We start from the raw sequence: 4,509 nt of genomic DNA on the forward strand, positions 1-4,509 counted from the left end.
AGGGAGGGAGCTGGTTCTGGGGGGCTGACAGAGACAAGAGAACGGATGTGAGCCGTATGGGAGGGCCCAGGGGGTCTCCGATGGGGTCCGGAGGAAACTCAGGGGTGGGGTCTCTCTAGAAATCAGGGAGCCCGGGGACTGGCCGCGCCACTGGAGGGATGGGGCTCCCTTCTTGGCTGCCCCGGGAGGAGGGCCGAGCCCCCCAGACCCTGCTCGGGGCGGGGGGATCTTTTGTCACCACCGCGGCCTGGCCCCGCCCACCCACGCAAGGCCACACCCATGCCGGTCAAGGCCACGCCCCTCAGCGCCCCCATTGGCCTGTCCTTGAAGCCTAGACCACGCCCCTATGTGTTGACCACGCCCCTCCCGCGTCTGCCCGAGGGACCCAGCTCCCCCAGGCTACAGTGGGACCGGGACTCAGGCAACACTTCCCCGCCCCTCGCCAGTAAAGCACGTTTACTGAGCACTTGCTATGTGCTCGGTCCGGTTCTAAGTAAGCGCTGCACAAACATCACATGGAATCCCCAGAGCAACCAGCTCCTTTAGGTGCTCTCATTATTCCCATTTTACAGGTGAGGAAACTTAGCCTCAGCAACCGGACATCACTTGGTCGAGATAAGAAATCCCACGTCACAAGTCTCCCACCTCAGCTGGGACGTTCCTCCTCGAAACTTTGCATTTATTCCTTGAAGAATTAACACAGGGTTGCTGCAAGGCCCCTGGGTATTAATTCAATGAATACCTGAGTTAAAGCGTGTAGCTCTGAGCCTAGCGCACCACTGGTGTTCAATTCAATCAACATGTTAAGTGCCAGGCACTGTCCCTTACAACGCCGGGGGACAAAACAGTCGCCCCTTGTCAAGTGTTACTATTCATGTCATGAAGAAAAACAACTTTTCAGATGACAAAGTGGAGGCCCAGGAGCGTGGAGTGTGGCTCGTCCAAGGGCACACGGATAGACAGAGGGGGAAACTGGGATTTGAATGATGGACAAGTTTAATTTCAGAGCCTAAAATCATTGAAAGTAGGGGGTATTTCCTTGGAATTGATCATTGTTAATAGTCAACGTTCACTGATCCATTAATGTTCTTTTCCTTGGATTCCTGGTCTCCAAGGATTCTTTCCTTCCTTAGGTCAGCCAGAGGCAAGATTAGGCTCAGAAGAGACCTGAGTGAGGGTGATTGTGGCAGCCGGGGGTGGGGGTGGGGGGGCTCCTCCCTCTGCTCCATCCCACTGCTGCCCCCCCTCCCTTGCCATGCTCTCAGGTCCCCAGGATGGAGAGGGTAGCAGATGGCCTGAGGTGGATGGGGTGGCCACCCATCTGTCCCCTCCCCCTATTGTCCCCAGAGCCAAGGGGGATCGTAGGGGGTTGTGGTCCACTGCAGTCTGGATCCTCCCCCTCCATCTTCCTGGAGGAAGCTGAGGAGCTGGTTGCCATGGAGACGGAGAAGAGGCAGAGGGATGCAGGGAGATACTGGGGTCAGGCGGAGATCCACACCTAGACCCTTTGAGTCACATATACACACACCACACAGGTACATATTTCAACATCCATGGGACTGGGTGTGAAATCCCGCCGGTCCCAGTCACACAGGCCCTCTTGCAGACACACAGGTACACACTCTCAACAGTTTCACATAGGCACACTCTGATGTATGAAGAAGACTCATGGGGGATAGGCACACGGGTGCACACACACACACTCCTTAATAATGCATAATGCACATTCAGTCATGCAGACCCAAAGCCGTACCACAGGCACTCACACACAAATAGACACATGCACAGCTGATATCTGAGTATTTCCCAGGTGCGCACATTCAGAGCCAAAACTACTCCACACTTGGCCACACACGCCCTGAGAAGTTCGGAGTACATGATTGCAGCCACCGAACCAGCACAACCCATGTTACATAAGGCATACATGTTAGTGACATGTGAAAGACACTGACACACAGACTCAAGTGTGTCTTCCACGCAAAGTGGGTAATCACACACCTTTGGATACATGTCCCACATAGCCTCAGGCACACAATACAGGGGACCTCACAGATCACTCAGCAACATACACAACACACATGGAGTCCCGTGAGCAGCTCAGCCCCCACCCCCTAGTCATGCCTGCAGCCCCAGCTCTACAGTCCCCCCAAGCCCTCCCAGTTGGACACACACAACAGCATGGTCGGTCACGCACTCACACTCACACACAAACACAAACCTCCTCCTAGATATTTTTAAACCCAGGCTAGTTCTGCTGCTATGGTAACCGCCCCAAACCCATTGCCATAGCAACCCAACGTCAGCTTTCCAAGCACCAAATCCTGGGGGATTGCAGGGCCCCAATCAGAGGCCAGTGTGGAGGGGGTTGCTGCACCCTCTGCCATCATCCGCGCCACCCCAGTACCCTCAGCCTGGCGTCTTCAGGGAAGCAGCCACCGGAGGCTGGGCAGGGGCCGGAGCCAGGAATACAAGACCATCCGACTGAGCTGGGACAAGGGCGACCCTCAACTTGCTTTTCCCTCCGGCTGATCAGAGCTTTCTGGAGGGGACCCTGGGACCAAAGTCAGCCTGCATCGGGACACACAGCCTGGGTTCAAAGCCTGGGCCTGCCATTTACACGCGGTGTGACTCGGGCATGTCCTTAACTCTCTCTGAGTCTTAACATTCCTTCATTTGGAAAATCTCGCTGCTGTCGCTGTCGAAACTAACATCCCAAAGGACTATTGTGACTCGGTGGTGAAAAGCCAGGCAGACCTGCATCCCAAGTCTGACCCTCCCGCTTTCTAGCTGTATTAACTCAAGACAGGGCTCCCTTGTCCTAGCTGGTATGGTTCAGTGGATAGAGCGCTGGCCTTCCGACCGAAGGGTCCCGGGTTCGGTTCTGGTCAAGGGCATGTACCTTGGTTGCAGGTTCAATTACTGATTGGGGCATGCAGAAGGCAGATAATAATAATAATAATAACAATAATAACAAATAATAATAATAATAAATAAGGAAAAGAAAAAAAAGAAAAGAAAGAGCCTCGTTGACAAAGTTCAGGGGCAAATAGTAGTCCAATTACACGGGGATGCAGGTAAGATTTCCAACAAAGGGGTGTGGTTGCTGACCTAATACTTTTGCACTTATTCCAACATATTTAAGTCTTAAGCACGGCCTTGGGGGCAGATACTATTATTATTCCTGTTTTGCAGAAAAGGAAACCGAGGCTCAGAGAGCTTGCCTGGGATCACACAGCTACAAAGCTTGGAAGCATGGGATTTGAACCGAGGGCGGGGGGAAAGACACGTGTTGAGCCACTGCTCTCTCCTGCTTCTCCAAGAGGGGAGTCTGGAGAGGGGGATAGAATGGTCGATTCTTGGAAATGCTTTCTAGCCTCAGTTTGCTAGCCTGCAAAATGGGAGTGAAAACGATCCTGCTGGCTGCACTGTTGGAGGATCTACGAGGCAGCTTGCACCCGGGGGCTCTGAGGACAGGCTGGCACACTTGAGTGCTTTGTGTAGGTGGGGAGCAAAGTGGGAGGGATAGGGCAAGCGGGCAACTGGGTAGGCGCAGGAGAGAGGGAGGTGGCTGGGGCTTAAGCCCTGATTTTCTCTTTCCCAGCCCGGTGACCTCAGGCATGAGCTTTCTCTAGTCTGAGCCTCAGTCTTCCTATCTGTCAAGTGGGTGGTGAGAAATCCAGGAGCCAAAGGAAGTAAGACCACTTAGCATGGGTCCCAGTGAAGAGCTGATACTAGCATCATCTATCCAGTCTGTACATGGGATCTAAGAGAGGTAGGACTGTTCTATGCAGGGTTCTGCAAACTTTTTGACCCACAGTAAGAAATACACTTAGTCGCCGAGACCGGTTTGGCTCAGTGGATGGAGCGTCGGCCTGCGGACTGAGAGGTCCCAGGTTCGATTCCGGTCAAGGGCATGTACCTTGGTTGCGGGCACATCCCCAGTGGGGAGTGTGCAGGAGGCAGCTGGTCGATGTTTCTCTCTCATCGATGTTTCTGACTCTCTATCTCTCTCCTTTCCTCTCTGTGAAAACTCAATAAAATATAAAAAAGAAAAAAAATGAAATACACTTAGTCCAGGGGTGGGCAAACTTTTTGACTTGAAAACATATAAGAAACATAAAAACATTTAAGAAAAGATAGAATGGACAGGGAAGGCCTCACTGAGGAGGTGACATTTGAGCAGAGACACGAAAGAGGTGAGGTCAGGTGGATCTCCGGGGAAAGAGCAGTCCAGGCAGAGGGAAGAGCCAGTGCAAAGGCCCTGAGGCGGGAGTGTACCTGGCTTGTTGGAGGAAGGAGGAGGAGCCCAGGGAAGTTGGAGAGTGGGAGGGATGAGGCCTGAGAGTTAGGCAGGGAGCCGACTGTGTCTGCTCTGAGGGCCACAATCAAAGACTTAGCTTTGACTCAGAGTGAAATGGGACCGTGGGAGAGTTTTGAGGAAGGATGTGAGTTGATTTAGGTTTTATCACAAGATCCTTTAGGCTGCGTGGGAACAATACTGCAGGGGCA

At 53.0% G+C, this 4,509-nt stretch overlaps 1 protein-coding gene across 1 annotated transcript in view; it reads right to left on the bottom strand.

The window, feature by feature from the left end:
• The window catches only part of NOVA2 (neuro-oncological ventral antigen 2), a 40,969-nt gene that overhangs the window by 32,104 nt on the left and 4,356 nt on the right, over positions 1 to 4,509 (bottom strand). The window lies entirely within an intron of this gene.

The sequence above is a fragment of the Myotis davidii genome, unplaced genomic scaffold (genome assembly GCF_000327345.1).
Source record: "Myotis davidii unplaced genomic scaffold, ASM32734v1 scaffold741, whole genome shotgun sequence".
Classification (NCBI taxonomy): Eukaryota; Metazoa; Chordata; class Mammalia; order Chiroptera; family Vespertilionidae; genus Myotis; species Myotis davidii.